The sequence below is a fragment of the Pristiophorus japonicus genome, chromosome 4, assembly GCF_044704955.1.
Source record: "Pristiophorus japonicus isolate sPriJap1 chromosome 4, sPriJap1.hap1, whole genome shotgun sequence".
Lineage (NCBI taxonomy): Eukaryota > Metazoa > Chordata > Chondrichthyes > Pristiophoridae > Pristiophorus > Pristiophorus japonicus.
The window spans coordinates 78,232,897-78,258,411 of record NC_091980.1 but is presented as its reverse complement, the minus strand read 5'-3'; positions in this window follow the sequence as shown (position 1 = coordinate 78,258,411).

Here is a 25,515-nt window from a genome sequence, read left to right as displayed (position 1 = left end):
TCTTGTTATCTTCCTCTGCTCCGTTGTCTAACTTGTGGGACTAACCTCACTTGGTTTCACTCATCAGACGGTAGCCAGAGAATCTACATGAGTGGCTTCTCTAATTCTAGGTATTCAAACAGAGCCTGCTGCAATAAGCAAAGAAGGTGGCTGACGAGCTGCCTGATTTTTAACAGTTTTAGTTTAAAGTAACATATTTGGCGTGAATTTTGCAGCAGCAGTGTGGAGTTGCACCTCGATCTCCTTCGCCCAGAGATCGTGACGATATCACCATGCGCATTGCTCTGGACCCAAACTTGCATTCCGCTCCCCCCCGCCCCCGCCGCTGTAGTATTGCCAGGCGAAAACACCGACCGCTGCAGGAAGCATCCATCGGGAGGCATGTTTTAAGGAGCGGTATGTTTTAAAGAGCATCTTGAAGGAGGAAAGAGAGGTAGAGAGGTGGAGAGAGGTTTATGCAGGGAGTTCCAGAGCTTGGGGCCTAGGCAACAGAAGGCACAGCCACCAATGGTTGAGCGATTATAATCAGGGATGCTCAAGAGGGCAGAATTAGAGGAGTGCAGACATCTCAGAGAGTTGCGGGGCTGGAGGCAATTACAGAGATAGGATGGGGCAAGGCCATGGAGGGATTTGAAAATAGGATGAGAATTTTGAAATCGAGGTGTTGCTTAACCGGAAGCTAATGTAGGTCAGTGAGCACAGGCGTGATGGGTGAGTGGGACTTGGTGCAAGTTAGGACACGGGCAGCCGAGTTTTGGATCACCTCTAGTTTACATAAGGTAGAATGTGCAAGGCCAGCCAGGAGTGTTTTGGAATAGTCAAGTCTAGAGATAACAAAAGCAGCAAAGAGTGACGTCATCAAGGTCCAGGTCAGTGATTGGAGCGTGAGCAGGTACAGCAGGAGTGGCGAGATCGGGTCAAGGAGTGGCAAGAAACTGTGGAGGGACATGATCGGGGCCAAGGAGAGGCGTGAGTTCATGGCCAGGGGCACAGGGGCAGCACGCACCAGCCCACAGTGCGATATGTGTGCGCACTCGGTCCGTGCAGCAGAGCAGGTCTCCAGCCGTCTTGGATAACCCTTGCCACTGGACCAAGACCTAGCTCTGTCAAGCCCATGTGGTGGCTGGTGTGCAACAGTCATCACACTTTGAAAAAATCCACGCACAGGCATCTTCCACCCTTCAGGATGTAGTTCGAGACCTGGAATATTATGTCCTTCATTGAAACATCTGTGAACTCATCCTTTTTAGGTGTGGAAGCAAGTCATCCTCATTTCGAGGGACTGCCTATGATGATGATGATCAGGCTCAGACAGGAGTTGGGGAAAGGGATGGAGTCAATGGCTAGGGAATGGAGTTTGTGGCAGGGACCAAAACAATGGCTTCAGTCTTCCCAATATTCAATTGGAGAACATTTCTGCTCATCCAGAACTGGATGTCAGACTAACAGTCTGACAATTTAGAGACTGTGGAGGGTTCGAGAGAAGTGGTAGTGAGGTAGAGACGCTGTGTTTCCGATGATGTTGCCAAGGGGCAGCATGTAGATGAGAAATAGGAGGGGGCCGAGGATAGATCCTCGGGGGACTCCAGAGGTAACGATGCGGGAGCGGGAACAGAAGCCACTGCAGATGATTCTCTAGCTGATAAGAATGGATAGATAAGAATGGATCCAGGCAAGTGCAGTCCCACCCAGCTGGATGGCAGTGGAGGGGAGTTTGAGAAGGATAGAGTGGTCAACCGTGTCATGTAAAACATTATTAATTGAATGCAATTTATATTAATTTTTAAAACGTGATTTTTTGTTAATGTTTGTATTTGATTTGATTTTGGGGGTTTTCTCATTAATAGTAATGGGTACTCGGAGCTTCCATCACTATGAATGAGAATACTACATTGCGTTTGGTGGTCCAGACCCACGTGATTCCAGGATGCGCATATGCTCCTGGAATACGTGGGCCTCTGCATTTGGCTGCGCATCTAGGCCTCGGAGCGCAAGTGTTCGTTCCTCCAGGACCACCAGATACATTAGTAAAATAAAATTTGGTTGGAGGCCTCTGACCGCAATTTTTGGCCCAATATATAACATAATATATGATTATATAATACTTAAACAATAAAAATAAAATCAGTTCATAAGGGGGTTCAAATTCCCTTTCTGAAATATACTGTAAAGTTTGTTATGTGACAAGCTTTTAGATAAAACTCATGATTATCATGATTTGATGTTATATGTGGATGATGTAATTCCTTGTGTACCACATGCAGTCCGATTGTTAATTGAGAACTGAGCTGAAGATATTGAGAAACCTCCAGTATATATTTCAGACTTCTGAATCAAGTGCTGTTAGTCAATCAAGATCAAAAACTGAAGACTAAGAAATGTTTACATTTCGTCCTTAACAGCAGATGTTAATTGTTGGGATATTTATTACATCCACTTAAACATCCCCATAAATATTTAGCCATCAGAACTATTAGCTGATGAGCCATATACATTAACATCGCAAAAGACAATAAATTAGTCAATAATTAATCTTTTAACAAAACAATTACTGCTGTTTTTTTTACCAAATTGTATTACCTCACACTCATTAACATTGAATTGCATGTGCTTATTTTTATCCCCTTCTCCCATCTTATCAATATTCCTTAGAGTTTCCATCTCCTAAATAACTAACTGTAATTCCTATTTGGCATCATCTGCAAATTTCAATACCAATCCTGCTTGGCCAGTATCCAAATTAGTGAACAAAAGTGGCCCCAGAACCCTGTGGGACACCAGCACCCACTTCCAACCACTCCGAAAAACTGGCCTTAACTCCTACTCTCTGATTTCTCTTTTCTAACCAATTTTTTATCCGGTTTGCTAACCTCCCCCAGTTCCATTTCCCTTGATCTTCTCTGGTAATCTTCACTGTGGTATCTTGTCTAAGATAAAGTCCATGTACATTATATCCACTGCAGTTCAACCATCTACCATGTCTGTTTTCTCATTAAAGAATTGCATAAGGTTTGTCAAGCACGATCATCATTTTCAAAATCCACGTTGGCTATTTTTAACTACGAGGACACATTGCATAAACTTGGCTTGATTTCCCTTAAGTATAGACGTTTGAGGGGTGATCTAATCGTGGTGTTTAAAATGTTACAAGGATTTGATTGGGTAGATACAGAGAAACTATTTCATCTGATGGGGGAATCAAGAACAAGGGGACATAATCTTAAAATTAGAGCTGGATCATTTAGAAGGGAAATTAGGAAGCAGTTTTACACACAATTGATTGAGGGAATCTGGAATTCAATCCCCAAAAGGCTGTGGATGTGGAGGCAATTGGAGCTTTCAAGGCTGAGAACAATAATTTTTTGTTAGGTAAGAATATCAAGTGATGTGGAATTAAGATGGGTAAATGGAGTTCAGGAACAGATCAGCCATGACCTAATTGAATTGTGGAACTGCCTTGAGGGGCTGAATGGCCTACCTCTCCTCCTATGTTACAATATTCTCCTTTTATCTAGAACAACCATGACCCAATTTTCAATGAGGATACATTAAAAACACATTTCCTTGATTCATTTCTGAGAACAATATTAATTTTAGAATTTAAAATGAAAATCTTTCTAATTATAATTGTGGGATAGTTGATAGCATTTTGTTATCTCAAACCTAATTAAGGTAGTTTATTCAAAGTATATTTTGTAGGTCTAACAGTAATATGTATTGATTATTGAATTTACTATGCAGCAGCAATTTAGAGCTCCTCACATAAAAGAATATCTCCGAGCATTTTACATAGGTGGAGGGATTCGAGTGGGAGTGGGAAATCAAAGGCACAGTCATACAATCTCAAATTTGCTGAGATTAATTTATAGGATATGTTTAGGGTTGGAAGAGAGATAGCAATGGAAAGTGGTTTTGAGAAGAAAATTGAGGGTTTACTGAAGTTTGTAAAGGATGTTGGTGGGGAGTGGTGGGGAGAGGACTTGAGAAAATCGATTCTCAGTATGATAAAGATACTTACATTCTTAAACTGCCAAGGTGGGATTTGAAATCACATTCTCTGGATTATTAGTCCAGGCATCTTGATGCTAGTCCAGTAACTACTATGCTACCATAAACCTTAATGTACCTAGAAGCAGCACCTAAACAATTCATTGGATGGGATCAAAGATGGAGAATGGGATACACAAGAGTGATTCTGTGACCACAGGATGACAAATGATTTCAGAAAATGTAATGACTGCATTGAGACAGTTAGGAATGGAAAGATGAGAAAGATTTGCATTTATATAGCTCCTATCATAACCTCAAGGTGTCCCATCGCACTTTGCAACCAATGAAGTACTTTTGAAGTGTAGTCACTGTTGGAATGTAGGAAACACGACAGCTAATTAGTGCACAGCAAGCTCCCACAAACAGAAAAATGATAATGACCAGATAATCTGTTTTACTGATGTTAATTGAGGGATAAATATTGGACAGGACAGCAGGAGAGAACTCTTCCACTCTTCCTCGAATAGTGCCCTGGGATCTTTTACATCCACCCAAGAGGACAGTCAGTTAAACAGCTCATCCGAAAGATGGCACCTCCGACAGTGCAGAACTCCCTGAGCACTGCACTTAGCGGATCAGCCTAGACTTTGTGCTGAGAGTGGTGCATTGGAGATGGATCATGGAGGAGAGTCAGTGGAAGTGACAGCAGTGTGGAAGACAGCAGTAAAGTTGAAAAATACAAGGAGGGACAGTGAGTCATGACTGCAATCATATGGGTGACTTTGAACCAGCAGGTTTTAGTGCTGAACCTGACTTGAAGGCAGTGAAACCAGGAGCTTCAGAGGAGGTGAGTGTGTAGAGACCTGGCAATTAAACGGCAGACATGGGGTGGTAGTTTGAGAAAATAGAGAGCTTGGGAGTAGATTTTCTTAAGAAGGGGATGAAGATAGTGAGTTTTTAAAAGCCAGGAATAAGACCAGAAAGTTGAGGAAAGACTGATAATTTTGCCAAGCATGAGGGCAAGAGGAGGAAATAGGGCAAGTGGAAAAAGATACAATGGAAAACTAACAGTATTGTTTAAGACATGAGCAAAGTAGATTATATTATCTTCCTAACTTCAACCAAAGATTCATTTGATTTATAAAAACTTAATTATTCTACATGATGGATGAACTGAAAGAAAATATACTGTGTACATAGCATATTTGTCAAGAATTCAGGACTTGCCTGAAACAAAATCAGAGAGAGTGACAAGAATTTTTACAACCTGAAAGTTTTAAAGCTCCCTTACCAGAAAGTCAATAATAAGGAATAAAATATAGAGCTGAGTAATAAAAGCTTGTTAGCGCTTAGCAATAAATGTAGGATTTAACATAGAAACAACTAAGGTTTAATACAGTGACATATATTTACTCTTTCTCTCTCTCTCGAGTGTCAGCTGTGGCTCAGTGGGTAGGACTCTCTAGGTGGGATGGGTCAGAAGTGATCAGGTCCTGCTGCTTGTTTGATTACTGCAGGGAGTTGGAGTGAGTTTGTAAAAAGTTGGTAGTGGGTTTTGGGCTTGTTATTTTCAGGTTTTAGGGCCTTTTTGGCCCATAGACAGCAGCCTTTTGGCTGTTCAGGGGCCGAGAGTATTGGACCCCTCAGAGGACAGTGTTCCCAGGATGAATTTAATCAGAGGAGAAAAAGTTGCGGGAAGGGAGAACCTAACATCTGTAGTTGGGAAAATGTTGGAGTCCATTATTAAGGAAGCAGTAGCAGGACATTTGGAAAAGCATAATTCGGTCAGGCAGAGTCAGCATGGATTTATGAAGGGGAAGTCATGTTTGACAAATTTGCTGGAATTCTTTGAGGATGTAATGAACAGGGTGGATAAGGGGAACCAGAGGATGTGGTGTATTTGGACTTCCAGAAGGCATTTGACAAGGTGCCACATAAAAGGTTACTGTACAAGATAAAAGTTCACGGGGTTGGGGTTAATATATTAGAATGTATCGAGGATTGGCAAATGAACAGAAAACAGAGAGTAGGGATAAATGGTTCATTCTCGGGTTGGCAATCAGTAACTAGTGGGGTGCCGCAGAGATCAGTGCTGGGACCGAACTATTTACAATCTAGATTAACGACTTGGAAGAAGGGACCGAGTGTAATCTAGCCAAGTTTGCTGATGATACAAAGATGGGAGGAAAAGCAATGAGTGAGTAGGACACAAAAACTCTGCAAAAGGACATAGACAGGCTACGTGAGTGGGCAAAAATTTGTCAGATGGAGTATAATGTTGGAAAATATGAGGTCATGCTCTTTGGCAGAAAAAAATCAAAGAGCAAGTTATTATTTAAATGGAGAAAGAATGCAAAGTGCTGCAGCACAGCAGGACCTGGGGATACTCGTGCATGAAACACAAAAGGTTAGTATGCAGGTACAGCAAGTGATCATGAAGGCCAATGGAATCTTGGCCTTTATAGAAACATAGAAACATAGAACATAGGTGCAGGAGTAGGCCATTCGGCCCTTTGAGCCTGCACCACCATTCAATAAGATCATGGCTGATCATTCCCTCAGTACCCCTTTCCTGCTTTCTCTCCATACCCCTTGATCTCTTTAGCTGTAAGGGCCATATCTAACTCCCTCTTGAATATATCCAATGAACTGTCATCAACAACTCTCTGCGGTAGGAAATTCCACAGGTTAACAACTCTCTGAGTGAAGAAGTTTCTCCTCATCTCAGTCCTAAATGGCTTACCCCTTAGCCTTAGCCTGTGTCCCCTGGTTCTGGACTTCCCCAACATCGGGAACATTCTTCCTGTCCCGTCAGAATTTTATATGTTTCGATGAGATCCCCTCTCATCCTTCTAAATTCCAGTGAATAAAGGCCCAGTTGATCCAGTCTCTCCTCATATGTCAGTCCAGCAATCCCAGGAATCAGTCTGGTGAACCTTCGCTGCACTCCCTCAATAGCAAGAATGTCCTTCCTCAGATTAGGAGACCAAAACTGAACACAATATTCCAGGTGAGGACTCACCAAGGCCCTGTACAACTGCAGTAAGATTGCCCTGCTTTGTTACTCAAATCCCTTAGCTATGAAGGCCAACATACCATTTGCCTTCTTCACCGCTTGCTGTACCTGCATGCCAACTTTCAATGACTGATGTACCATGACACCCAGGTCTCGTTGCACCTCCACTTTTCTGAATCTGCTGCAATTCAGATAATATTCTGCCTTCATGTTTTTGCCTCCAAAGTGGATAACCTCACATTTATCCACATTATACTGCATCTGCCATGCATTTGCCCATTCACCGAGCCTGTCCAAGCCTCTTAGCGTCCTCCTCACAGCTCACACCGCCACCCAGTTTAGTGTCATCTGCAAACTTGGAGATATTACACTCAATTCCTTCATCCAAATCATTAATGTATATTATAAATAGCTGGGGTCCCAGCACTGAGCCCTGCGGCACCCCACTAGTCACTGCCTGCCATTCTGAAAAGGAGCCATTTATCCCGACTCTCTGCTTCCTGTCTGCCAACCAGTTCTCTATCCACATCAGTACATTACCCCCAATACCATGTGCTTTAATTTTACACACCAATCTCTTGTGTGGGACCTTGTCAAAAGCCTTTTGAAAATCCGAATACACCACATCCACTGGTTCTCCCTTGTCCACTCTACTAGTTACATCCGCAAAAAATTCCAGAAGATTTGTCAAGCATGATTTCCCTTTCATAAATCCATGCTGACTTGGACCAATTCTGTCACTGCTTTCCAAATGCATGTTATTTTATCTTTAATAATTGATTCCAACATTTTCCCCATTACTGATGTCAGGCGAACTGATCTCTGATTACCCATTTTCTCTCTCCCTCCTTTTTTAAAAAGTAGTGTTACATTAGCTACCATCCAGTCCATAGGAACTGATCCAGAGTCGATAGACTGTTGGAAAATGATCACCAATGCATCCACTATTTCTAGGGCCACTTCCCTAAGTACTCTGGGATGCAGACTCTCAGGCCCGGGGATTTATCGGCCTTCAATCCCATCAATTTCCCTAACACAATTTCCAACCCAATAAGGATATCCTTCAATTCTTCCTTCTCACTAGATCCTCAGTCCCCTAGTACTCCTGGAAGATTATTTGTGTCTTCCTTAGTGAAGACAGAACCAAAGTATTTGTTCAACTGGTCTGCCATTTCTTAGTTCCCAATTATAAATTCACCTGAATCTGACTGCAAGAGACCTACCTTCATCTTCACTAATCTTTTTCTCCTCACATATCTATAGAAGCTTCTGCAGTCAGTTTTTATCTTCCCGGCAAGCTTCTTCTCATACTCTATTTTTCCCCCTCCTAATTAAACCCTTTGTCCTCCTCTGCTGAATTCTAAATTTCTCCCAATTCTCAGGTTTGCTGCTTTTTCTGGCCAATTTATAAGCCTCTTCCTTGGATTTAACACTATCCTTAATTTCCCTTGTTAGCCATGGTTGAGCCACCTTCCCCATTTTATTTTTACTCCAGACAGGGATGTACAATTGTTGAAGTTCAACCATTTGATCTTTAAATGTTTGCCATTGCCTATCCACTGTCAACCCTTTAAGTATCATTTGCCAGTCTATTCTAGTCAATTCATGTCTCATCCCATCGAAGTTACCATTCCTTTTCAGGACACTAGTCTCTGAATTAACTGTGTCACTCTCCATCTTAATAAAGAATTCTACCATATTATGGTCACTTTTCCCCAAGGGGCCTCACACAACAAGATTGCTAATTAGTCCCTTTTCATTATACGTCACCCAGTCTAGGATGGCCAGCCCTCTAGTTGGTTCCTCGACATATTGGTCCAGAAAACCATCCCTAATACACTCCAGGAAATCCTCCTCCACCATATTGCTACCAGTTTGGTTAGCCCAATCTATATGTAGATTAAAGTCGCCCATGATAACTGCTGTACCTTTATTGCATGCATCCCTAAATTCTTGTTTGATGCTGTCCCCAACCTTACTACTGCTGTTTTGTGGTCTGTACACAACTCCCACTAACGTTTTCTGCCCCTTGGTATTCCGCAGCTCCACCCATACAGATTCCACATCATCCAAGCTAATGTCCTTCCTTACTGTTGTGTCAATTTCCTCTTTAACCAGCAACACTACCCACCTCCTTTTCCTTTCTGTCTATCCTTCCTGAATGTTGAATGCCCCTGGATGTTGAGTTCCCAGTCTTGGTCACCCTGGGGCCATGTTTCCGTGATGCTAATTATATCATATTCATTAATTGTTGCCTGTGCAGTTAATTCGTCCACCTTATTACGAATACTCCTCGCATTAAGGCACAGAGCCTTCAGGCTTGTCTTTTTAACATACTTTGCCCTTTTAGAATTTTGCTGCAAAGTGGCCCTTTTTGATTTTTGCCTTGGGTTTCTCTGACCTCCACTTTTACTTTTCTTCTTTCTATCTTTTGCTTCTGCCCCCATTCTACTTCCCTCTGTCTCCCTGCATAGGTTCCCATCCCCCTGCCATATTAGTTTAACCCTTCCCCAACAGCACTAGCAAACACACTCCCTAGGACATTGGTTCTGGTCCTGCCCGGGTGCAGACCGTCCGGTTTGTACTCGTCCCACCTCCCCCAGAACTGGTTCCAATGTCCCAGGAATTTGAATCCCTCCCTTCTGCACTACTCCTCAAGCCACGTATTCATCTGAGCTATCCTGCAATTCCTACTCTGTCTTGCACGTGGCACTGGTAGCAATCCTGAGATTACTACCTTTGAGGTCCTACTTTTTAATTTAACTCCTAGCTCCCTAAATTCAGCTTGTAGGACCTCATCCCGTTTTTTTACCTATATCTTTGGTATCTATATGCACCACAACAACTGGCTTTTCACCCTCCCCCTTCAAAATGTCCTGCAACCACTCCAAGGCATCCTTGACCCTTGCACCAGGGAGACAACATACCATCCTGGAGTCTCGATTGCGGCCGCAGAAACATCTAATTATTCACCTTACAATAGAATCCTCTACCACTATAGCTCTCCCACTCTTTTTCCTGCCAACTGTGCAGCAGAGCCACCCACGGTGCCATGGACTTGGCTTTGGCTGCCCTGCCCTGATGAGACATCCCCCCCAACAGTACCCAAAGCGGTGTATCTGTTTTTGAGGGGGATGACCACAGGGGACTTCTGCACTACCTTCCTTCCAATGCTCTTCCTGTTGATCATCCATTCCCTATCTGTCTGTGTAACCTTTGCCTGCAGTATGATCAACTCACTAAACATGCTATTCACGGCATCCTCAGCATCGCGCATGCTCCAGGGTGAAACCACCCGCAGTTCCAGTACCGCAATGCGGTCTGCCAAGATCTGCAGCAGGATACACTTCCCACACATGTAGTCGTCAGGGACACTGGAAGCGTCCCTGACTTCCCACATAGCGCAGGAGGAGCATGACACGTGTCCGAGCTCTCCTGCCATGACTTAACCCTTAGATTAACTTAATTTGGCAACAACAATGATTAAAGTTACCTACTGATAGGGAAAAGAATAAAGAAAAACTACTCACCAATCACTTACCCCCTTGGCTGTGACGTCACCTTTCGATTTCTTTCTACTTCTTTGTCTTCCTTCTGCCCCTGCTACAGCTGCACTGGCTGGCCTCCAACGACACTCGGGCCTTTATAGGCCGCTCACCTCCCGAACTCCCGCTCCTGTGGCTGCCTCCGGCGACATTCGGGCCTTAATAGGCCGCTCACCTCCTGAACTCCCGCTCCTGTGGCCGCCTCCGACGACATTCGGGCCTTAATAGGTCGCTCGCCTCCCGAACACCCGCTCCTGTGGCCACCTCCGACGACACTCGGGGATGGAGTATAAAAGCAGGGAAGTCTTGCTACAGTTATACACGCTATTGATGAGACCACACCTGGAATACTGCATGCAGTTATGGTTTCCATATTTACGAAAGAATATACTTGCTTTGGAGGCAGCTCAGAGAAGGTTCACTAGGTTGATTCTGGAGATGAGGGGATTGACTTATGAGGAAAGGTTGAGTAGGTTGGGCCTCTACTCATTGGAATTCAGAAGAATGAGGTGATCTTATCGAAACATATAAGATTATGAGGGGGCTTGACAAGGTGAATGCAGAGATGATGTTTCCACTGGTGGGGGAGATTAAAACTATGGAGCATAATCTTAGAATAAGGGGCCTCCCATTTAAAACTGAGATGAGGAGGAATTTCTTCTCTCTGAAGGTTGTAAATCTGTGGAATTCGTTGCTTCAGAGAGCTGTGGAAGCTGGGACATTGAATAAATTTAAGACAGAGATAGACAGTTTCTTAACCGATAAGGGGATAAGGGGTTATGTGGAGCGGGCAGGGAAGTGGACCTGAATCCAAGTGGATCGGATCAGCCATGATCGCATTAAATAGCGGAGCAGGCTCGAGGGGCTGTATGGCCTACTCCTGTTCCTATTTCATATGTTTTTATGAAAGGCACAAAGATTTGGGCCGGGACCGCAGGAGGTTTGGAACAGGAAAACACGGTGGTGGTTCAGTGCGAGGATAAGTAGATATGAGCTTGGGATATTATCCAGGCAGTGCACAAGGACTGCGGTGAGGGAAGCTGCTTTCCCTGCCGACCAAAGCCCAATGTTGGGTTCGAGGTGAAGGTCAGTGGCGGAGAGGAGGTGGAAAGACTTTTACTGAGTTTGGTGATAAGTTCTTGGGATCTATCCCTGCTGAAGAGGGATGGTTTATATTGAGGATGATGTGCTAATTAAAAAGTCGGAGTCGTGCGGCATTAAAATTTGCTCGGTAATAAAGAAGAGATACTATCCAGGAATGTGGTTAGCAGATAGAACCCGTTATGTAAAGGTGCGGTTTCCAGAGGCGTTGAAGTCATTACCCTACAGTATGACATTTGAGGCAATGGCAGGAGTGCAGTACTTCCGGGTACTGTATGATAACCAGGTGAAGCTTTGCTATTATTGTCTTGGACACGACCATCTTGTAAGAAGCTGTCCAGACCTGTACTGTTATAACTGTGGCGAGTCTGGACATATTGCTCGGAGCTGCAAGGCAGAGAGCTGTGGGGTGTGTCACAAAGGCCCTACCCATTGTGAGTGTGAGACAGAAGGAAGCCTCTTAAGTGATGAGGAAATGGGAGAAGGAGCAGGAGATGTGAGTGGAGTGGCCAGGGGAGCAGACCAAGTGGAGGACACAGTGATGAACAGAAGCAGAAAAGAGCACAAGAAGAGGCAGAAAATTGCGGAGCAGAGGACAGGATGCAAATAGTGGAATACACACCAAGTATGGTGGTAAAGGACAAAGACAGCGGAGAGCAGCACAGCTCAAGGGCAGAGTCAAACTATAATATGGCTTTGCTCTCCCTAAAAATTGGGTGTCTGTGCGGGGAGTGGGGGTGGGAGCGGGGTAAGTGTAAGTACTCCAAAGAAAGACGGAGAGTCAGACATCTTGGGGAGCAGGAGGGGCAAGACAATGAGAGGGTGCAAGAGGCAGGAGCCTTAAAGTGCAGCAGGACAGGAGCAGGGAGACAAAGAAGCCAAAAGGGAGCAAGATAGGTGAAGACAAGCCATTGTCCCAGTGAGAAAAGAAACGGGGAGCAAGGGTCAGTGCTGGAGATGAGTCAGAAGGGAGCAGCACCGTTGGAGAAGCCATGATAGCAGGAAGACTCTAAGGGAGGTTATGTATCTGATGGGGAGCAGGGATGGGAGATTACAGAAGTGTTCGAAAGTGAGGTGTCAGAGGGGGATGCAGACATGGAAGTGGGGGGCGGGGTGGCATCATGTGGAAAGGTTATTGAGGGGCAGAAGGAGGGAGAAAGGGCAGCTCCTCGGTTAAACCGAACGTATGGAAGAGGCTGAAACGGCAAGGAAGATTCAAGCAGGAGATGAAAAAAAGCCGGAGGCTGCAGGAGAAAGCAACAGCTGCCCAAAAAGTTGGGAAGGAGCATGAGAGGAGGGAAGAGCCGGAGATTTAATGATGGGGGGAAAATCAGGAACACTTCTTTAATTAGGAGCCAAGATTATATTGATCTCGATTAATGTGAACAAACTGAAGGGGAGAAGAAATTGCAGCAGTTGTAATGTTTTAAAGGCACTGACCAGTTGTGTCTGCAAGAAACCTCATGGGATGAGGATATCCTAGAAAGAGTTCGGAAGGTTTGGTTATGCTAGATTTTTAAAGTACAATAGATTAATATGTTATGAGAGATAAATTCAACTTCAGGGTTTGATAATATGTTGGAGGAATAGTTGTGCAGAGTGGCAATAAAAGGATTTGCATGATACAATGGAAAGATAACAATGTTGTAAATGTTTTTAATGTTGAATAAATTATATATTTTTTAAAAGTGGGTGGCACTCTTGCCTCTGAGTCAAAAGGTTGTGGGTTCAAGTCCCACTCCAGAGACTTGAGTACAAAAATCAAGGATGATGCTCCAGTGCAGTACTGAGGGAGTATTGCATGATCGGAGGTGCATCTTTCAGATGAGACATTAAACCAAGGTCCCATCTGCTCTCTCAGATGGACGGAAAAAGTCCCATGGCACTATTCCAAAAAAAGAGCAGGGAGTTATCCCCGGTGTCCTGGCCAATATTTATTCCTGGATCAACATCATTAAAACAGATTATCTGGTCATTATCACACTGCTGTTTGTGGGATCTTTCTGTGCGTAAATTGGCTGCTGCATTTCCTACATTACAACAGTGACTACACTCCAAAAAAAATTTCAGTTGCTGCAAAGCGCTTTGAATTGTCCGGTGGTTGTGAAAGGCAGCAGTCTTTCTTCTTCAAATACTGAAGGTGGAACAAATATTTAGTGACTCTTAGCAGTAAAACCCACTAAAATCAGCCTTGGGCCGAGTGGAGGTTAAATTGGTCTATGACAGTAGCTCGAAACGTGGTGAATCGGCAGCCCTTTTTACACCGTGTCTGGTTTTCTTATCCATTGGTGTAAAACGGGTTCGTTATAGGCATGTTTTTAGCTACTAGTACAGACCAATTTCACCCTCAGCATTTTCTATGCCTCTGGTGTAGTCATCGAATATTTTAATAGTGCCTTGTGTGTCTTAGATATTCTCTAATGTGAAAACAGTAGATTTTTGTAAGTAGAGATTAAAGCCGGAGTCTTTATCTCGGAGTCAGATTAGGTGCGTGCGGGCCGCATAGCGGGTCAGGAACCAAAAGGTTTGAACAGCAAGTGCGTTTAAGTCAATGGCCCCAATTAAAAGAGTCATGCACGTTTCCCGTCCCAATTAAATGATGTCACCGAAGACTCATTTTCAGCACAGGTATTTAAAGCAGCCTTGCACACACCTCACTTGAAGGTTGCTGCAGGAGCGTAGAAGGTGATTTCAAGAGGTCTAAACACGGAGTAAAACTGACAAATCTGTGGGTCATTGAGACAAGACAGAGGGCAGTGCCAAGATTCACAGATGTCTCCTGGAAGTGCTGATGTAGGCACTAAGAACACGCAGGGAGGTCCTCTTCCCTGGGGAGAGACAAAACCGGCCACTCAAAGAGACAAATAGGGCACGCCGAGAGATCGCAGAGGAGATCAGCAGCAGGGATGTTGTGAGGAGGACATGGATCAGTTGCCACAAACGATTCAAAGATCTCATGAAGTCAGGTTAGGCGAGTGCAGTGCCACACTCGCCTATATCCTGATGTGTGTGTCACCCTAATCCCATCACTCTGCCTTTTCAAGCCTACTCCTGCACATCACTCCTCACATCAACCTACCTTGCAGGCGCACCCATCTCTCTCTGTCTATACACCTATTCACATCCCCATCTGACTAACCACCACTGACAATTACACCACATCCGAATACAATCATTGCAAGTAACAGCACAGATAGACACCATTCGGCAATGTCACACCACTCCCTCATAGCCACCCTCTACTGATGTAGCCCATCCATTCCTTACACTCATTCCATCACTCTCACTCAAAGTTCTCTTCTTTCCCTCCTTGCAGCAGAAGAGGGCTCAGAACACACGGGAGAGGCAGAGAAATGGAGGTGGCCCTCCAGTCTTCAGCAATTTGACACCAGCAGAGGAGCACGCTCTCGAAATCTCTGGGGTTGCAGAGCTGCTGGTGGTGGGCGATGGAGAGAGGGGACCTCCCAGCAACCCGCTGACTGAATTAAATCTCATATAGCCACATGGCATGCAACACTCATTCATATGGTGACTGATGCCAGCAACCAGTCTCTTTACATTACAACAGTGACTTCAAAAAGTACCTATGTGAAGCGCTTTGGGACATCCGATGGTTATGAAAGGTGCTGCATTTCCTACATTACAACAGTGACTACACTCCAAAAAACATTTCAAAGGCGCTATATAAATGCAAGTCTTTTTTTCTCTCTTCTCTCCCACAGTGCCCCCACACCTCCCGCCCCCTCCCCCCCCACCACTGTCCAGACGGAAGAGGAAGATGACTCCTCTGAGGAAGCTGCATTTTCTGAGGGTGCACCATCAGCAGACCCATGCGCAGTTAGCACCAGCGCAGATACGCACACCTTGGTCAGTCCTGTGCGAGATAGAGTAGTGTTGTCACCTGGTGTCTCACATATCACAAGTGAGCAAGAGCAGGTGGTGTTGACAGGGCCAGCAGTGGAGACTCTTCGGTGGAAGGCACAGGATGCTCCAAGCTCTGCTGAGCTGCATGCAGAGGCTGAGCCTCGGGAGCCATCGAGAAAGAGGGCAATCTTGGTGAGGCAGCAACAACTGCATGAGGCTTTGACAGCTTTTGTAGCCACGATATGTATAAATGTACAGAGAATGGAGGAGTCCATCTCCAACATGAGCACCATCATCTCCCAGGCGATGGCCATGATGTGCTGTTCCAAGGAAAGGATGGGCACCTGCATGAAGCAGCAAATGCGCCAGAACATGCTTGCTGTGAACAACAGAAGGCAGACACTCATTGACCTCATCTCGAGGAGCGATATTAATGTAGACTTGGGCCTTCATTGCCTCACTGCTGTGCAGCAAGCTACTCACCAGCTTTTTGCTAACAGGGACAAGTGGGTGGCCCATAAGAGGGATGATGGTGAGAGGGGACATGAAGTGGGAAACCTTCTCAAAGCTCTCCCAGTTCTCCCCCATTGCCTCCCCTTCAGAGCCCCACATGTTGCTTTGGATTCCGATGACCGAGTCTGCCCCTGCACAGTTCCAGGAGGAGCAGACTTTGGCGGGGCCCTCACAGGCCACCAGAGTGTTAAAGCTGGCGCAGAAGGAAGTGAGCTGACTGCCTCTGCTGAAGCCACAGGGGTTGCACCTTGTAGAAGCATGCAGAAAAGAAAGAAGGCACAATCTTAGATGCACAAAGGTATGTACATGGGAGTATGAAAACATTTTAATGTTAAGTCTCGGTTATATTTATGACGCACATAAATTTATTTCTTCGCACAATTTTCCAGTCTTTTCCATTTTTATATTGATACCTAGGAAGTGGCTTTGTCACTTGGAGTGAATGGTGAGACATTGCTTGACCTCAAGTTATGGGGGTTTGTGTGACAGAAACAGCTTTGTCATTGTAGGACTGCTTTGTGGTCAGGGGCAGGGAGGTCTGCAGTATCGTTGAGGGGCTGGCAGTGATGTCGGGAGGTCAGGCTGGGATTTGAGGAAGATCGGGGAGGGCTGCAGTATTGCTGGGCGGTCAGTAGAGATGTTGTGGAGAGCTAGGAGGTCGGGCCTGGATTTGAGGATGATCAGGGAGGGCTGCAATATTGTTGGGGGGTCGGCAGTGATGTCGAGGAGGCCTAGGAGGATGGATGCAGGGTTGGACAAAGATCGGGGGCGCGGCCTGCAGTAAAGTTGAGAGGTCAGCAGTGATGTAGGGGAGGGCTCGGTGGACGGGGTCGGGGGGTGGAGCAAGGGGGGTGGGGCAGATCGCAGGGGCTTGGAGGTCGGAGTTAGAAGTGTGGTGGGAGATCTCGGGATCAGGGGTGGCGGTGATAATGATAAAGATACTTATCTTTTTTTAATTCCATATGGTTTAGCATTGTTTTTTCTGGAGGCAATCAGCGCTGGCTGCCTCAGACACAAACCAAATTTGCAAGAGAGAGCAGAAGCAGGCGTTGGGCTCCTTTTTTGAATATGCTTCAGAAGTGCGTAAACAACATCTCTGGTTTGGCCCTTAACAAAACGGCATCCAGTGCAGCCCGCACCAGAATTGTGCACTCGCGGCACGGATGCCATTTAGACTCAACAGCACGCATTGTGCCCAAAGGTCACGTGCTACGGAGCCAAATTTGTAGGCTTTTATCTATTAGAATTAGTTTTATGTGAAGACATGAACTTATTAATTGCCATACCTGATTTTCTAACTTAGCAACTGCGTTGAACTCCATGAAGCAAAGTTTCTTTGTTTCCATTATTTTTAAACTTGCTCGGTCTCCAGCACTATTTGCCATTCCTTATTAGTGAGGGTGGGCATTCAACTTAGAGGTAACATTTCCACCTCTGAGTCAGAAGGCGCAGCGAGCAAACCTTGCTCCAGACAGTCCCAGCCAGCGGAGATTGGAACTTTGTGCTGACATCCAGCAGGATACTCACATCTACTGGGTTTGGGTGGCCCCACCTCATCCTACGGGTTGTGGGATCCCATAAAACCCTCCCACTATATAAGGCTAGCCCACCCTATTGGCTGATATAAAGATGGTTATTGGCCATGGAATTGCCTGACAGCCTGCGATTCCCTTGGTTTTCTTACTCTTCCCTTGGAGAATAGGATTTGCAGGCTGATTATTAATATTAATAATTTTCTCTGCTATTTTTTACTTACCTTGTAGGCACAGTAGGGAATTTTCTTAACATTCCAGAAGACAACATTAATAACTTAGCTAGAAATGGTGCAAAGAGGAAACTTCTTGATATGCTTGGGATGTGGTTAACACAGAGCAACCAAAGGAAATCTTCACCCTAATGATTAATGGATATGTAGTTGGAGCTACCCGAAAGCTAATTTTAATATATTTTTCTTTAAACTTCAAAGCATAGGACTTACAGATTTTAGAGTCTGTAGAAATCTCAAAAAATATGCATGATTATGCCGGAACTCTGCGGAAATGGATTTTCACTGATTTAAAGGCCCAACTGAGAATGTGAATTCAGAACATAATTACAGGGGCTTACTCTTCCAATGGAACAATGCACTAGCATGCCAGTTCACTGCACCACAAAGCTACCAAAAGCTTTTCTTTAATAGGTTCTTGACTGTTATAGACACTGAAGGAGATGAAGCTGATGATTCCAACTGAACTAACTTTGCTTGTCTGAATGCTTCATTTGGGGTTCATACAACCCATAAAACATTTGTAATGCTTTGGGACTAACTGCTGATCACTTTATCATTTTATCTAATGAATTGAGCAGAGGTGCTGACATAGGGCCTGAAATCCCACCCCCCATGGAGTCTTGGGCTGCAGGATGGCAGTCGATAGAACGATTGATGTCATCGCCATGCGTGCGCCAGTCCGGGGCACTAATCATGGGGTGCGGCCCAGTAAACCTTAACTCTCCAGCAAACCCCCAGGTCAATTTCCCTGGAGGTACTACCGACCCCTTCCCCCGGGCGATCACCTCGTTGCACCCCAGTAGGGCCTCCCAGAGGTGCCAATGGGGCTATAAAACTGGAAATTTCACCCCCAAGGTGTCAGTTAGCTTCACATCTGTTTTTTTGGGTTTTTTTGACAACAGTGGAGCTGAGAAAAGCTTCCATCTGACTTCATCTTTGCTGAAAATTAGATCGCTAAGTGGTATTAATATTCATGCCAACTCAACTGCCCTGTTTGTCATGCTTTGGAAGTAGCTCTCAACCAGTGGAAAATGGAGAACGGTAAATTACAAACATACTGATGCCAGTAAGAGTCAGTTTGTATTAGATACAGTTCCAGGCTACTACTTCCCTGCAACCAGTAGAAGCCATTCTCCAAGAGGTAAAGCTATATATTATTTTTACACAATCTGGGAATTAGCTCATCCCACAAGCACATGTAGAGTCGTGAATGGTGGTGTAGAATTAAACAACGCATGGGAAGAGGAGGCTCCATGAACATCCCCATCCTCAATGATGTCGAAGCCCAGCACATAAGTGCAAAAGACAAGGTTGAAGCATTCGCAACCATTTGAAGTGGAGCTTTCGAGCTCTGTTATAATTAAAGGGTTAAGAATGGATCTCGGAACTAAAAAGGGCTTTTGTAGTGGTCAACTTTACAAGTTGTGTAACCTGAGGACAATTACAGGAGGCCAAACTGTTGAACCACAAATAGCCAAACTGCTGAACCACAGGAGGCCCAGAGGAACAGCTAAACAGGGCAAGGGGTCAAAAGTGACATGTTGTAAAAACTCCATTTGGTATGAGACATAGGCAACTGATTATGTGATGTGAAAGGGAATTCGTCAAGCAGCAATTGTGCATGCGGGCTTTGGGCCAATTAAACGGCATGGGCGGAGGGGGGGGGGTGGGGAGCGTGCACTAGGCTGACATGCATCATTAAGTGTATAAAAGGTTGCTTGGAACTTTGTATCATTGGAGAAGCCTGGCTACAGACAACTAGCAGGCAGGCAGGCTCCCAACCGATGCAAAATAAAGACTACTTGAATCTTCGAACCGAGACCTGATGTTGAGTGTTTATTTGAAATACTTCACTACATCATCTTCAGCCAGAAGTGCCGAGTGGATGATCCATCTCAGCCTCCTCCTGAGGTTCCCACCATCACAGAAGCCAGTCTTCAGACAATTTGATTCACTTCACATGATATCAAGAAGCGGCTGAATGCAGTGAATAGAACAAAGGCCATGGGTCCCGACAATATCCCGGCTGTCGTACTTGTGGTTTGCGGCTCAGAACTAGCCACACTTCTAGACAAGCTGTCCCAGTACAGCTACAACACTGGCATCTATCCGACAATGTGCAAAATTGACCAGGTATGTCCACAAAAAGCAGGACAAATCCAATCCAGCTAGTTACTGTCCCATTAGTCTGCTCTCAATCACCAACAAAATGATGGAAGGTGTTGTCGACAGTGCTATTAAACGACAATTACTCACCAATAACCTGGTCACCGATGGCCACCAGGACCACATGGCTCTAGACTTCATTACAACCTTGGTCCAAACATGGACAAATGAGCTGAATTCCAAAGGTGAGGAGAGCATTTGACATCAACGCAGCATTTCACTGAGTGTGGCATCAAGTAGCTCTAGTAAAATTTAAGTCAATGGGAATCAGGGGGAAAACGCTCCACTGGTTGGAGTCATACCTAGCTCAAAGGAAAATAGTTGTGCTTGTTGGAGGCCAATCATCTCAGCCCTGGCTGGGGAGTCCAGAGCCATTGGTCACAGTCTCAGAATAAGGGGTCGGCCTTTCCACAATCTACCAGGCACAAGTCAGAAATGTGAAGGAATAGTCTCCACTTGCCTGGATGAGTGCAGCTCCAACAACACTCAAGAAGCTCAACACCATCCAAGACAAAGCAGCCAAATTGATTGGCACCCCATTCACCACCTTAAACATTAACTCCCTCTACCACCAGCACACCGTGGCTGCAGTATGTACATTATCCAAGATGCACTGCAGCAACTCACCAAGGCTTCCTCGCCATCACCTCCCAAACCCATGACCTTTACCACCTAGAAGGACAAGGAAGCTGGCATATGGGAACATAATTGGCTCTAAGTTCCCCTCAAGTCACACATCATCCTAAGTTGGAATTATATCACCTTATTTCATCGTCGCTGATTCAAAGTCCTGGAACTCCCTTCATAACAGCACTGTGGGAGTACCTTCACCACACGAAGTGCAGCGGTTTAAGAAGGCTATTCACAACCACGTTCTCAAGGGTAATTAGGGATGGGCAATAAATGCTGGTCTTACCAGTGACACCCATATCCCAGGAACTAATAAAAATAAGTAGAGAACCATTGAACTCTGCGTCAAAGCTCCCATCCCTTATAAGCTCTGTATTTTAAATCTGTGATTAAAATTGCTTAATTAGTGTCAATTAGATCTGTCAATTTACCCACTCGAAATGAGGCTGCCTAAACTCATTTCTCTTAAACCTCTTAACAACCTTCAACTGTCTTTACAAATAAATCTTTTGATTGATAAATTAAGGAACAGAATCAGCAGGACTAGCCTTATAACTCACACATATAAATTGTCCATATTCATTACACATTGAAGTACTGAGATGTGGATTTTTCTCGGAATGGACAGCAACACATTTATAACAACACTAAATCCATATGCCAATATTTGGGCTATTGTTGACATCTGATGGTAATTGTCAGCTTAGATATTTATGTTACTGCTCGGCTATGCTCCAGTGGTATTAAAATCAGAAATGTGGCCACTGCTGGCAGAAAAGAGTTGAGCAGGTAAGCAGAGGTTTGTTGCAACAAATTAAATCTCTTTGCTGCAACAATTCCCGAATGCTGATTAAACAAACAACAGAAGCCATATTTTGCCTCAAAGTATTAAAAAATACACTCCAGTGCAGTATTCCCTTTCCCCAAAAGGCATTATGACTGAGCCACACAACCCAGGACAGTTCAATATGCCAAATTCAACCAACGGATAAATCAGTTGCTGCCATTGATAGTAGCATCGCCTGATTAGTAGGGGATTAAACTGACTAGAATTCACACTCTTAATTGCTGTTCAGGATCCTTGCTTGTCTGTAGATGCCAGGTGAGGACAGGATCAGGCTTGGTTATCACAGAATCATAACATTTTACAGCACAGAAGGAGGCCACTCGGCCCATCATGTCGGCTCTTTGAAAGAGCTATCCAATTAGTCTCACTCCCCTGCTTTTTGCCGTATCCCTGCAAATTTCTTCTTTTCAAGTATGTATCCAATTTCCTTTTCAAAGTTCCTATTGAATCTACTTTCACCATCCTTTCAGGTAGTGCATTCCATATCATAACAACTCGCTGCGTAAAATAATTATGATAGTCCTCAAACTTGATGAGCTCGCTCACCAATGGTTAATGACAGGAGGTTACTTGGCTGTGGTACCAGAGGGTCTCTGCTGCCTGAAGAATCAAAATGCAGTCAAAATCACTGCTTTCACGATAGGAAGAATAAGGGAAGCAAAATTATGATTAAATAAGAAAATGTATATGTTCGGAGAGAGGAATAATGAGGCTTACCTTCGGGACAAAAGAGGGACAAACAATGAAAAAAGAATAGTCAACTATAACAAGCAAAAACATCTACAGTATGTATACAAATGCAAAAAGTATCATCGTTAAAATAGGGGAACAAGAAGCAAAAATATGACATAATTGACAAAACTACAACTTGGCTTCAGCAAGAGGATGGCTGGGAGTGAAACATTCCAAGATACATTCAGAAGGGAAAGCAAAAAGTGAGAGTGCTGAGCATTACTCAACAGGGGAAGGGCTTTCAGTATTAGAAAGTAAGGGTATTGCAAATAATAGACAAAAAGAGTTCCTGTTGATTGAGGTAAGGAATGAGAGGAGGTATGCTGCAGTATTGCTTATCCATTTATTCCAAAGTGTTTGAAAGAAGTTGAAGAGGGAACCTGCAGGCATTTCACCGAAGTGTGTGCAAATAATGGGGCAGTAATAACGGGGGTCTTTACATAGTTCGGGAGAACAGGTCTGTTGAAATTTTGGGGTTTTAATGTGAAATATTTCCTTGCGTTCTACATCACTGGCCATCTCTCTAAGCAGACCACGTGTCCATGTGACCTGGAGTATGCCTTTACCTACCCAATATCTAGGTAAATGTAGCAAGACTCTGGAGTTAAAAAGAGAACCATTGTCACTGTGCTGATAGAACTAATAGTTCTTCTTATGCAGCACAGGTAATGTTGATCCAAGCACGAGGGATGGAATCTGCTCTCATATGTCACAGTCAAGATAAAAATCAGGAGATTTTAAAAGTGACTGACATAATACAGGCTAACGTAGCATGAAATATAATACTCTGTAATCTGTAGATTACTCATGGAGAATTAAATCACCTTTGTCTTAAACTGTTTGATGAGTAACGGCAGTTTCCATTAGGAAATCTATACAGATTCAGTGTATTCAAGGAAACAAAATACAGTTAGGTTGAAGACCTGGTAATTATTTCCTGGTATGAAATAAAGAACAAAAAGAATAATCAGATGATCATCCATTTGAAGCTGGAATGCAGATTCACAATAAGCCTCCAAACCAACTCTTACACATCTGTACTCATGTGTAAAATCTGTACTCATGATTTTAGTTCTTTTTAACTTTGGTTCTTATTGTGTATGTAGGCACTCTATTAATGACTCCATGAGGCAGGAGTATGGCACTTGAACTGTGAAGACTGTAGTCCTTAATTGCAGCTCCTAAAGTGAGGACACCAAGAGATGAGCTCCATTTTATATTGGGTTACCTGCAGTGTGCAGGTGACCCTTAGGTCTCCAGCTGCAGCACCCTCTGGTGTACAGGTAAGATGTATACAGGGTGAAGGTGCATTCATTGTTACAGTACATCATAACATTGTTGGCATGCAGACATAACAACACTCCCCTCTAAGCATTTTTCAAGTCCTTATTGCGATGACCTGGGGAGGTGATCAGTAGTGGGCTATGGGAGGTTGTGGTGAGGGTTGTGTGGGTGCCAGCTGTGATCCCTGTGCTTGAGGCTGGCCTCATACATTTTCTCCCCCTCACACACAGACCATGTGGGTGTCATTGTTATAGGATCCGTCTGTGGGGGAGCCAGTGCAGTGGGTAGGGTACATATTCTGTAGAGTGAGTAAGTGGTGGTGTGTGGTGGTGGGCAGGGCCACAGGACTGTGTGGGCTCCTTGTCCTCCATTGGTGATGAACATCTGATCATCCCAGGGTCCGCCAGGAAAGCTGGAGGATACTGGCCTCTCGCTCCTGGTGTTGGCCCTGGTGGCCAGGGGGTGTAGGGCTGATCTGGGGCAGGTTGTCAGTGGTGGTGGCTTTTCTGCCCATTGACCGCTGTCCCTGCTCCCACTGGGTGTGAGTGAGCCCTTCCTGGGGCATCACATTTGTCCCAAAAGTCCAGGCTACATGGTCAGGTAGCCTGCTGGACCTGGGGGTCTCCCACGGGGGGATTCCTCTGGCATTGACATTATACCTGTAGAATCTGGTGTCCTTTAACAGTCTACTTCCTGCATTCATGACACATTGGCTCAGATCATACATAGTCGACTCTACACTGTTATCTCTCTTTACATTGTTACTTACAGCACTTTCATCACTTTCTTGTATCTCGGTGTCTCCATATATTTGTCATTTTAAAATTTCTATCATCATTATTTAACAGTACAAACTTGTTCTTAACATCACTTATACAAGCATTCATTGCATTTTTTACATCAGTTACTCTGGCATCACAATTCAAAGTTACATTAGCATACCTGCATTCGCTAACTGCACTTTAACTTTAAAGTCCTTGTCATCTTTAGAGTGAAACTGTCCCTTTAATTTCTTTGGGTTACCGGTGTCCTTTAAGGGGGCCTTCCAATCTGGTGCCACATGTCACTCCTCCAACGCTGCCCCTCATGGTCTGGTCGTGGCCATTTTGGTTTTAAGTTCTTCGCCTTGTGGTGCGGCCGCCATCTTCTCGCTCTCCTCCAGGTAGGCTGTGGTGATCTTTTCCTTCTCAGGTTCAGCCACAGACGTCGGGAATCCAGCTTTTTGGCTGATCTTCTTCCCTTGGAGTCCTGCCACGGCCCGGAAGGTGAGGTCTGGACGTTCGGTTTGGGTGATCTCGCCACAGTGTTGTGCAGTTGTCACCGCGCAGTCGAGCTGGACAGTATGATTTCTAGGTGCAGCGATGGATCCAAGTTCAGGACTGCATGGGATGTCGATTGCTGGAGCCCGGAGTCCGTCGTCACTTCGACCGACTTGGACCTGCTTCATCCAATTTCTTCCCAGCAGTGCTGGACCATCGCCAGCAACGATCCACAGGGAGAGCTTGTTCATCACGCCGCCCTGGGAGACCTGGATGTCCACACTGCCAACGACTGTGATTTTGCCTTTGGTGTAGGTGAGCAGCTTCGCCTGGACAGGAGACAGTTTTGGTCGGTTGGCGGGATTGATCGAAAGTTTTTCAAAGGCCGTCTGGCTCATCAAAGCCTGGCTCACCACTGTGTCGATCTCCATTGAAACTGGAACTCCGTTGATGTCTACTTCCATCTTCCACGGGGAACTCTCGGTGGAGCAGGTATAAATTCCATACTCTTCTTCCAGGGGTTGAGCAGCTTCGCCTTCATCTGTGTCGGAGCCCAGGTGATCAGCCAATTCTTTAGCGACGCGGTGAGTAAAGCTTTTTCTGCACATTCTCTGAAAGTGACCTTTCGCGTTGCAGCCTTTGCAGGGATAGTCTTTGTAGCGGCACTGGTGGGCCCTGTGGTTTCCTCCACAGTGCCAGCATGGGGCTAGCCAGTTGGCCCTATGTGGCGGACTCAGGTTTGCGGGACTCGAGGCAGCATTTCTGCCTTTAAAAATTGCCATTCGGTTCACTGCGCTCGT